The 12,417-nt window shown below is 37.6% G+C and overlaps 1 protein-coding gene across 1 annotated transcript in view; it reads right to left on the bottom strand.

Moving 5' to 3' along the window:
- Positions 1 to 12,417, bottom strand: part of LOC124172821 — a 60,309-nt gene that overhangs the window by 34,067 nt on the left and 13,825 nt on the right. The window contains exons 4-5 of the mRNA XM_046552311.1: positions 6,037 to 6,126; positions 2,331 to 2,405 (exon numbers count right to left, since the gene is read on the bottom strand). The gene's annotated coding sequence lies outside the window, so the exon portion shown is untranslated. The remainder of the gene's footprint in view (positions 1 to 2,330; positions 2,406 to 6,036; positions 6,127 to 12,417) is intronic.

Here is a 12,417-nt window from a genome sequence, read left to right as displayed (position 1 = left end):
CACGTACCTTCTCTTATTAACCCCATTCTCATCTTGAATTTCCATGCTTGATAATTATTATCATTTAGCTTCTTGACGGTTATTCTTTCGCTATGAGCATCCGATGACATCGTGAAAAATTAAATTGTCCAGATTCTGTTTCTTTTTCTTCTTTCACAATTTTACTTTCTATTACTGCATTCTTCTTATCCTTGCGTAACCTCTGGGCCCATAACCGGTTGGATTTTGCGCAGAAAGAATGTAGCTTATTCTTTTCGGTAGCTCAGCCTTTTTTTTCTTTACTTTAGAAAGGCACATAAACTAGAACAACAATGGTGACAACAAACTGTTTACAAACATCAGCTGTTACTATATTTCCAACAGTATGAAACTGAATTAATGACAAATTTAAATGAGCAACCACAAGAAGTGAATGACAATAATTCCACCTAAGATGTAAATTAACAGGAAAGCTTGGTTAAAAAACTTAAGATTGTCTCCAAAATTCCATTTGCCAAGTTTAAAATGGCAAATAACATAGTTGAAAAGTGCATGATCGACCAATATGTCACATTACATCAGGCAGCCACTGGTTCCTTCTCCAGGTTTTGATTTTGAAAAATCAATTTGGATGGAAATTAAACAGTTACTCCACAAAAATCCACATACGTTTTTATGCGGAATGACATCGTTTAATTTTCATCCGATATGAATATCCCATAAAGCAACACCTCTAACTATCAGCTTAAAAAATTTAACATTTTTACCCTATCTGGTCTAATCTATTCATTTATGGCAGAAAAATTGCCTGCAGTACTAAGCAGGCATTCACTGAAAAAAGTAGTGGTCGATGTTGATTTTGAAGGGCCATGCGAAAGATGATTGGAGCAGAGTTAGCATACTGCATAGCATCAGGATCCATAGTGAAACTTCCCCAACTTCTGTCTCATCATCCATTAATTTGTAGTAACTTGTGAGTCAGTTCCAAATTAGTGTATTCTGTATCCTGTGATACAGCTTAAATGGTGATTTACTCTCAGGCTTCACTGAGACAGTTCTCATAACCTCAACAAGAAAGTGCTCAACACGCCAGTACAGCGACACCATGGATAAATGAGGGGCCTTGAGTTAATGCAAAATTGTAATGCGATTTTGGATTCTGCAGGATAACAACACTTTTCAATGCTTCACATAGATTAATTAACAAAACAAGCTCTTGAAACGCATTTTGATCATATGTCGAAGAATTACTGTATTTGTACATGATTTTATCATAAAACCATTTTCAAAGGAAACCATTTTCTGCCGCCCATCATTCACGACACGACATTTGAAAGCTGCCTGAATTTCACGAGACCATCGTTTCATCTGAAAGCAGCCTAAATGTAGCATTGTTTTTATTTCACACTGGAGACGTCACATGGCCGGGCCGGATTAAAAAGGGCGCCGTCAACTAGTTTGACTTAGTAAGTTGAATGAACTGCACCGTGCCATGGACAGCGACAGGAAAAAAGTTAGCTCGTTGGAAAGAAAATGTTATACTTTTGACGAGAACGACAAACTGACGAATCCTTAAATTCATGTGTTAGCGAGCAACTCTCCAAAGAAAAAATGTGGACACCATGCAATCGGAAAGTAATTTACGTGTGTTTTATTCTTTTTTTTACTTTTGGCATTGAGTATGCTGCAAACCATTTGGGCTTCAAATTCAAATCCTTTTTTTTTTCGGTGCCAAATTCAAATCCTTGCCACCCCACCGAGCCACTTCCGAAGTACCGACTTTATGCCACGGGCTCTAGATAGCAGTTCCAAGGCCAAGAACCAGTGATACCGAGAACCAGGAACATAAACCGACCCATCTCTAATAGATATAATTTATTATTCGGACCATTTGCGAGATTATTCAGGTATGGGATCAGGTGATTAAGACTAATGTTCGAAATTCTAACCTGAACACAGCCGGCCCTCATAAGACCTGACTAATGATAGCCTCTGATGTAGAAGATCGAGAGCCCCCACAACCAATTTTTTACTAATTGATGTAGCAATATGGCTATTCCCAACAAAAAGACAACTGGAGATTTTGTTTGAAGCAGAGATTCGCAATAGCGAATTACAAAAGACAGTAATATCCTTAAAGAGCACTTAATACACTGAGAAGAAAAACTTTCTATGGATACAACACAAGAAATATTTGCTAGCCATTCTAACCACACTTTACATTCAAACTCTGTTGGTCAATTGTATTGGATATAATCATGCATTAGACAGACATGCTTAAAGCAAGGCAATCACACAATAATGGAAAATTCAAAGAAATGCATAACTTTAAGGAATTTGAAATTACTTACCAAATAGGTTAGGCAGTTGAAATAAGTACTCTCTCTTTCCTAGGGTTTCCTGTTCCCAATACAGAGAGGTCGATCCTGAAAAGAAAAATAAATAACCTTTGTTACTGACACCAGAAAATTATTACACTCATGTAGAGCAAACCTCTTTAATTAATGCCTTTTTCAACTTACAGAAGTCTTAATCCAAAAAGATGGAAAATACTTCTCAGATAAGAGGATTTGAAGAAAGATATGGATCGTTTGATTCAACTTTCAGGAGATCTACTCATCCTTTGGGTTAGGAAGAGGCCTTCATTAACACAGACAGCAAGCTTATCTATTTTTTTGTAGTTTGAAAAATGAAGGTTTAGGGATTACCAATTTTCGATACTGCCAGTCATCATTTTGGCAAACATAGTTTTGATACTCTCAACTGGACATAATGGATAAAAAGGATACTTTTTACTCCTTTTCTTAGGATTACTTGCAATAGTTTGTGAGATTACTGACACATGGGATCACGAGTAGAAGATAAAGGTAATGAATTCTAAGCTGAACACACCTCCCAGGTACCCCCTCGGAAGTTGCGGTGGGGTTATTTAATTGTGCTTTCTACTTTGGAGTGAAGTCTTCTTTTTTTTCTTAAAGCAAGCACGTTTAAACCAAAACTTAGGTTTCACTGAAAGTGGACTTCCGTATTTCTAGTTTTTGCTTCTTGTGTTCACTAACTTTGCACTTAATAGCGCCAGAATTCCCTTTAAAATTCCACAATGCTCAAAAAATGTTAGTTATTATTAGAGAAGAGTATATCATTGAAAATCAAAAGCAATATTTGCATAAAATACACTTTCAATGCAATAAGTTGACCGTAAACTTCCACTAATATTTGAGTTATTCTTCCAAAAGTACTATTTTGGCAAGGAAACATTTTTACTCAGTCTTATGGGTGATAGTATTGCTTGTTAGTCACACCATTTAATACTTTTTGCATTACCAAACTTTTACCATAGATCTCTTTGTAGGACGACTGTTGCAAAGACTTCCATGCAAGATCAGCCTTTATTATTGCCAAATTCAAACATTATGAAATCTCAACATTTACTTTCAGCCACATATGGTACACTCCAAGGAAAAGATCCTTTTCGAAACACATTACTCCTACACAGTGTACTGCTATGCATTTTATGCGGATTTACAGAAATACATAAGTATTTTAACTCTGAAATGTGCCGGTTTTTATCGTGTTCTTCCTCTCACTGCTTACTGTTCGCAAACGTGGTCCTATGCTTGTCCCTCAAACATCAAATACCTTAAAATATCTGCATCAAAATAATGAAAAATCATAAGCCCTCCCTCCGTAGCCAGACCACTGATGATCTTACCTTGAGATGGTTCTCTTAAAACAATGACGCACACTTACTAGGAGATTTTGCATAAGTGATGCCAAGAAAGATGATGAAGAAAGCTTTTTCAATTGAAAGTGGACACATACAAGGGGAGACCACGAAACTTGCTCTGCCTTTTTCAATGCCGTATTTTTTATGGCCTTCGGAATTGTGAACACATCCCTGAACTAGTAGTGGTTCCGTTGAATAGGCCTTAGTTTGGCTGTAATTAATTAATTTTCATGCAGTACTTTTCACAAGCCGCATATAGTTCCATGATATTGCATCACTAAGTAGGCATGTCAGGTGGGGTAGTGGTAGCGTATACGCCTCTCACCCAGGGGACCAGGGTACGGAGCTTTGTGTTGGCTGCATATTTTGTTGCCTTCATTGTGATCATACGGCGTCAACTTTTTCATTAGTTTTAATTGCGACAAGCATAGACATGAGACAATTTTTTATCATCAAAATGGCATTTAGGTTTTTAAGCAGTGTCATTTCCAACATGGAGATACGACGACTACACTAGCAAGGGTTGGTGTGCGCCACGATCTTAATTTTTCATTGCTTATACTAATCAACTTCCACATTAAAAATGAAAACCACTCTTGCGAGAGCACATGCCATTTAAGGCTCACGGCGATCAACAACATGCTAACAGACATAATTAATAAGAGCACAAAACGATTATAAAATGCCATACTTCTCGAACACTTGTAATTCACTTTACTCCAAAGGGAGTTTACTTACACAGTATCTATGTGCTAAAAGAACCATTCTGAAATATAATTTCCATTAACAAAAAGGATGAAACAAAAGTTGATGAAAATGGACCGGGCGTGGTGGCATATAAAAAAACCCACCCGACCTGCTTGGTGAGTGGTGCGATATCATGGAACTATACCCGGCTTGTGAAGAGTACCGCATGAAAATTAATTAATTACAGCCAAACTAAGGCCCATTCAATGGAACCACTATTAGTTCAGGGATGTGTTCACCATTCCGAAGGCCATCAAAAATACAGCATTGAAAAAGGCGGAGCAAATTTCGTGGTCTCCCCTTGTACGTGTCCACTTTCAATTGAAAAAGCTTTTATCATCTTTCTTGATAGGTAGACACTTTGGTGGGGTTTTGTCTATAATTACGCTACCACTTGGCCAAATCCACCTTAAAAACAAATTTTTTTATTGAAATTCAACGTGAGCATATTTTCATTTTTTAAATGCTTTTTTCTCACAAACCCCGGCAAACATGGACAAAACCTTTCAACAGTAATCCTATCTAGGTGTCTACTTTCAAATAAAAAAGGTTTCATCTTCCTTCTTGACATCACTTATGAAAAGTATCCTCTCAGCTACTCAACTGCCTGTCACAAGACCCATTATCCTTATGAACAAATTGCAACTATGCAATAGACTTCAAACCTCATTCTATAGTAAAGAAAAGCTATAATATAATTATGACATTAAAACAATGTACTATGCATTTTTTTCCCAATAATTCAATGAATTTGGCAATGAGAGAGAGATAGAACAGAAGCCATTCACAAACCAAAAGATTCATCAGGCAACATCAATACACTGGAGCATTTCAATTGCCAAAAATCAGGCCAACATGAAGGCAAGACTTATTATTTAAATAAAAACCAAGGCAAAACAATGAGTGCACTAAACCAGTGCCATACACTGCAACCCAAAAAATTCAGAAGGTATTGATAATGATACCCACTTGGAGATTGTAATTGTGAAGGTAAAATAATCAAAAGTCACCTATTTATACTGAACCACTTTCAAATGTATATCTAGTTTTTATTACTTTCACCCCCCACATGAATTCAAAACTAGCTATATTGGTGGACACAAAAAATCCACATCACACTTGTCAACAGGACTTCCATTAGTCCATCAAACTTCTGAATGAACATTATATAGATGGGAGAAATTTTCCACTCGGTTCATCAACTGCCTGTCACAAGCACTATTATTCTAATCACAAACAAATCACAACATTACATTGGACTTCCAACCTGCCACTGTGATTAGTTAAAGACACAGTGCGATTTTGGTACGTAAATTTTCTAGATTTTGGATGCATTTTTTCCATTGTTATTGCAATGAATTTGGCCAAGGGAGAGTGAGAATAGAAGCCATACACAGTAACACATTAACGATTATAACAAACATTATTATTCTCTAACATTTACACCAACGAATATAATTGGCACCGATCTGGTAACACTTACTATTTACATAAAAACAAAGACAAATAATGAGTGCTAATAAACAGCTCCATACCTCACAACACAAAAACCATACTCATAATAAACTGATGATGATACTCACTTGGAGATTGTGGAGGTTCAGTCCAGGGAAGCTAAGTTAAAGCAGAACGGGATGGCTAGATAGCCACAGCCCAATAAACACGACGGAATCCTGAAAAATAAAGAAAGAAACCTCGTATTAATACAACAGAGTATCACAAAAAATCGCATTGGCAGTACCTTTCCTCTTCGTACAACGATACGATTTTTTTAAATTTCAAATCAATTTTTGGATTTTAAACAAAACTGTGAATTGGGTAGTTTCCTTCATCAAAGAATACGAAAGGCATTGATTGCGATTCGTTACCCACCATTTGTGGATTCATAATATACAAATGATTTGGTTTTATAATTACCAGTTTAGACAAATGGCAATGGTCAATTTTAACTGCATTTAAAAAAGGCCAGATTGACGCCCATACGATGCCACTCTGCCTGACGTCACAGGGACCTAGTTTCTATAAGATTAGATAGGAGTTTCACATCATCTCAGATTACCAATGCATGCATGAGGCACAGACTTCAGGGAAACATCTCTTAATAATCATGTATTAAAACTGCCTAAGATTGGAAAGTTTCAATCATTTGATAAGGCATTAATAATCCTTATTTGACCCCAGCACTATCTGCTAGCAGGGTACTCTGCTACCTGCTAGCATGGCAGTGGCACACAATATCCTCGCCCCTATGTCACCTCACCTGGCAGAAGCGGGAACCAGAATGACATCACACGGAGGTTTCCAGCATTCATACTTAGCCCTCACATTTTTGCATTCTTGAAAATTTTCACTTTTCATATCACGAAAAATAGATATTGTCATTTAAAAATCTAAAAGCGTGAAATACATACTCCAGGAGTAATAACCTTTCAATTTAGGCAATAAAGAAATAATAGAAAACCACCCTATTGTGCCTTGTGCCATGCAAATTAGAGGGCACATATAATTACTTACACGTAAATTTCCGTGTAATGTGCTCATTATGTGCACTGGTGCATACCACTTCCTTGCATCAGTTAACCAATTATGCATCTATACATGAATCATTCCCAGGTTTATTACAGGTGTGCCTCCACCTTCAATATCTTTATTCCATTTCTGAAGCACCGTTATTTTCCAGCTTCAACATTTTTTATTCAAAATATCATTTCCACTAGGCTTTCCCGCCATTAGATTTTCTCCACAGCGAAGCCACTGTTTCACCAACAAATCTTGATCCTAACAACAGAACATCCTTCCACTCACCATGCCTCCCTTATGACCTGCCTTCTAGCATCATTCAAAGACTTCCATCCCAACAACACTCCCTTCACAGCTGACCCTAGGTGTCGAGGCCCAATTTTGTGAAAACGTTTGCGATAGCTAAACAAATAAGACCTTGTAAACAGCTTGATTAGGCTGCTGGAAAGCAGGATCATTGCACTGGAAGGGTAGGAGGGGAACCAGGCTAGGGTAAGTGAGTGAGTGTGAGGATAGGCAATGGTGTTTATTTGTTGAGAAGAAAGACTTGAGATTACAAATACATAAAGACACTGTGGGAGCAATGGCTAGGGCGAGCATGATCAAATTCCGTGGAAATTTGCGTGTAAGTTTATATACGTCCTCTAATTCACATTGTAGGGCACAATTCGGAGTTTCATTTAAAATCAATAAATTTATATGAAAATATAAAAAAACCACAAAGCAACTTAATAAAACAAATGGGAATAATTTGTAATAGTGATTTCAAAAATTAGAAGAAAGAAAAAAATATTGACGACGCTGGGACTCACACCCCGGACACCTACTACAGATTAAAGAAGTAGCACCCGAGACCGCACCACCACGGCCGTAGTTGAGAGGTAGTAATTACTCAAGGGATATCGTGCTTCACAAAATCTTTACAAGTGAATATCTCTCTAACACGGGCCTATGTGGAAGAAAGCAATGACACTTTTTCTACCTTACACATATAGTTTCAGGAAATAACTTTTGCATCCAGATCTCGAACATCACTTTGGTGATATCTCCTTGTTAGTGATAGGACTACACCTTGTGGAATTGAAAATGGTGGATTTCATTTTAAATAGATTTTCGAAATGGAGCTCCACAGCCTTGGAATAAGTGAAAGCTATACTCTGTCGAAAATCTTTTACTGGACATAACAAAAGAAATATTTGCTCTCCAACCTTACCCCACATTATGTACAAACTCTTATTGTTGACTGAAGTAGATAATATTTTCTGCTTGGAAGGTATGCTTATTTAAAACAAAGCATTCACGAAAAAATGAATTAGTTATACAAAAATATAGATGTAATGTATTTGCAAGTACAGTGGAAGCCCCTTATAACGAGTACGGGATATAGCGACAAGCTCGAATTAGCGACAGCTACCCGAGGAACCATTTTAAACCCTATGATTTAAATGTAAAATAAATTCGTATTAGCGATAATGGCTCGATTCCTCTCTTGCGCCATTCGTAATTACGACAGGTTGACTTTTTGACCACGTGCCACATCTCAGGAATTCAATGCTTTTAAAACGGCATTTTTTCCGCCAACGTCGACGTCCACATGTTCCGTATTCTCCTATTCTTCTTTCAATAATAAATTTCTCAAGTACACATTTCATTGCTCTTTTGTCATTTCCCTCCTGCGCCTCCGCAGTGAGATTAAAAATTATTCCGCCCCTCTGCTTGCACCATGGCTGGTAAACGCAAGTCCTTGGATTTAAAGACCAAAATGAGAATTATTGCAGATTGTGAAAGTGAAGTGTTCAAAGAGTGAAAAAGCGAGGCGATTTGGAATTAATACATTGACATTGTTCACTATTTTAAAGAAAAAAGAACAAATTCGTTCGGCAGTGCTTAAAGAAGGGCGTCCAAGCACCCAAAAACACCTGCGGCCCGGAGAGCATCCGCAGCTAGAAACTGCTCTTTTCTCGTGGTTTTGCCAGCAAAGAGCCGCAGGGATTCCTATCATCAGCCCAATGATGAAGGCTAAAGCTGAGTATTTGTGTGAGAGGCTTGGTGAAGACAATTTTAAGTGCTCGGATGGATGGTTTGCACAATTTAAAAATAGGAAGGGGATATCCCTTCACAAACTATCCGGTGAATCATCAAGTGTTGATGTTAATGCTGTGGAAGGCTGGGCTCCGGTCCTTAAAGACTATTTGGACAATTACAGCCCCTGTGATATTTACAACGCGGATGAGACGGGCATATATTTTTAACCTTCTCCCGGACAAAACTCTCGCCACTCGAACGGACCCCTGCAAAGGAGGGAAGAAAAGTAAAGACCGCGTAACTGTTCTTTTATGCGCCAATATGGATGGTTCGGATAAGTTAAAACCGTTCGTGGTGGGGAAATCCGCCCATCCCCTATGTTTTAAGGGAGTTAAAACTCTCCCTTGCACTTACGAAGCTAATAAAAATGCTTGGATGACGGCAGCTATCTTCGCGCAGTGGTTATGAGCGTTTGATGCCAGGATTGGTGAAAGGAATAAAAAAGTACTATTATTCATTGACAATTGCCCAGCCCACCCACCAATAGAACTAAGAAACGTTAAAAATTGTGTTATTGCCGCCTGACACTACAAGCGTTTTTCAGTTCCAGTCAGCATTCCTATCAAAAAGTGTGCGCTACTCCCGCTAGAGGTCTCTACATCCGCTGCTATTGCGTCTGATTGCGTGAATCTCTACGAAACATAAATATTGCTAACAGACAAACAAAGAGTGGGCTTCATTTATCATTTGTCCTTCTATTTATTTGAAACAGTTTTTCACCCTTTCCACCAAAGATAATTGATATGACTAATATGCTTTAAGATGCCGTAATGCTGTTCGGTTTCATGATTCCGATAGCATTTGAGTCGGCTGATTTGAAACACGATAGTAAACCATTCATACAGGCAGACTTGAAGCATAAGAAGATTACTTCCACCTTCATTCCGCCATTAACCTGAAAAAGATAGAATTGCAATGCTCATGTGGAACCCTAAAATTTTATCACGCTCCTTTCGTCACCCAATTGCAGCAGTCACCCATCATTTTCTTTACTACTCGGAAAGATAGAAGATATGAATTTTTGAACAGATTCCGAAGTTTTAGCATTTAATAGTCTAATGCATAGCCATAACTGGTAGTTATGACATGTATATTTGGAGCATCCAAGAAATAAGGATAATAACAGCTCATAATGCACAGTTAAGTACGAGTAAGTCTGAAGCTGGGACTTTTAAAATAGACTTCTTAATGCCTCGGCTTATAGCATCCTGCATAATTACATATGATTTCATCATAGATTGCATGTGAATATGATCATTAGTGAATTTAATGTTCAAAATAATGATTCAAAACGGCTATCATGCTGCAATTTTCGCCTCTCAGCAGAAACAGCCGTGGTGACGCCTGATGAGTGATTTTTTTGTGACGATGTGATTGCATTTGGTAACAACGACAACTCACTATAGCGACAGATTTCTCTGTTCCCAACAGCTGTCGTTATAAGGTGCTTCCACTGTACTTACTCAATAAGTTGGGAAATCTGGTCAGAATAGGTATTTGCTCCTTCCCTAGATTTCCTATTCCCAATACAGAAAAGGCAATCCTGAAACGTAAAATAAAATACTTCTCTTATTTGGATACAAAAACTATCATACTCATGTAATGCAAACATCTTTATTCAACGTTGTTTTAAACTAACAGAAATCTCAATCCAAAATTATTGAAAAATACTTCTCAGATAACAGGATTTGAAGAAAGATATGGCAGATCATCATTCGTCACATGCAACTCGCACAACGTCTGCTCATCCAGTGCCTTAGGAAGGAGTCTTTGAACCCACAGAGAGCGGACTTATCTAATCTTTACTCCCTTGTAAAAATTGTAAGTTTAGAGATTGCCAATTTACGACATGGCCAGTCATTGCTTGGGCAAAAATATTTGCAATTCTCTCAACTGACTTTCAAGGATAGGAAAGATAGATATCACTTTTTCTTCAAATCGTTTGCGAGATTGAGATATGGGTTCAGGTGATGAAGACTGTTAGGTTCATAATGGGTGGCTTGGCGGGCCACTAGTTAATCAGTCTGTCACTTGGTGGCATTGGAGTGCACAGTTGTATTGCTCTGGGGATACATGCCACTCACTAACCAGCATACCCCACAGTGGAACTGTCAATCTGTGTCCATGAGTATCTGATATATATTCTAACATCAGGCTTGAGTCATTATGTTATAGCATACAATCCCATGTCCCAACAAAGACTTATGTGCAGAAATGTAACCTGAACACACTGACGCCTTCATAAGAATTGACTAATGATGGCCTCTGATCTAGAAGATCTAGATCACCCACAACCTATTTTGTACGCATTAATGGTGCAATATGACTATATCTCCACAAAAAGAAAACTGGAAATTTCACTTGAAGCAGAGTTTTGGAATAGCTAATTAGAAAAGACAGTATTATTAAAATGAGTACCTCATACACCGTGAAGAAGAACTGTTTATGGATATAATACAAGAAATATTTGCTAGCCATTCTTTCCATACTTTATGTTCAAACTCTGGTGGTCAATTGCATTACATTGCCTTGCTTTAAATAAGCATGCCCTCGACAGACATGCTTATTTAAAGCAAGGCAATCACAAAACAATGGATAATTCAAAATGCGTAAAATTAAGGCATTTAAATAAGAAGAGGCCTTCATACACACAGAGAGCAGGCTTACCTTAACTTTTGTGCCATAAAAAATGACGGTAAAGGGATTACCAAATTTTGTTGCCGCCAGTCATTGTTTGGGCGAAAATAATTTCAATACTCTCAACTGGATATAATAGATAAGAAGGATAGATATCGTTTTTTTACTCCTTTTCTTAGGATTTTTAGCGATCGTTTGAGAGATTGTTGAGATATACGATCACAAGAAGAAGATGAAGGTATTGAATTCTAAGCTGAATATTGGCGTGCCTCCCAGTTACCCCCGCGGAAGATGCAGTGGGGATTATTTAAAGGTCTTTCATACTTTGGAGTAATTCTTCGTTTTTTCTTTGAGTAAGCAAATTTAAACCAAAATTTTAGTGTCATTAAAAGTGTACTAATGTATATAGTGATTTCACCTCTTGTGTTTACTAACTTTACAATTAATAGCACAAGAAATCCCTTTAAAATACCACAATGCTTAAAACATCTTAGCCATAATTAGAGAAGAGCATAGTATCGAAAATCAAAAGCAATTATTGCTCTAAAAACAATTGTAATGCAATAAGTTGACCATTGACTCACACTATGATGGGGCTACCAATACTTGAGATCAGATTTCTCTGCTTTCCATGCTGGAAGTATGCAATTCCCGTTCCTATCATTCTTTGCAGCTTACGTAATGCAATTCCAATGCTTCAACACATTTCATGACTTCCAGTA

The sequence above is a fragment of the Ischnura elegans genome (assembly GCF_921293095.1).
Source record: "Ischnura elegans chromosome 13 unlocalized genomic scaffold, ioIscEleg1.1 SUPER_13_unloc_3, whole genome shotgun sequence".
NCBI lineage: Eukaryota > Metazoa > Arthropoda > Insecta > Odonata > Coenagrionidae > Ischnura > Ischnura elegans.
This window is presented reverse-complemented; position numbering and strand designations above follow the sequence as displayed.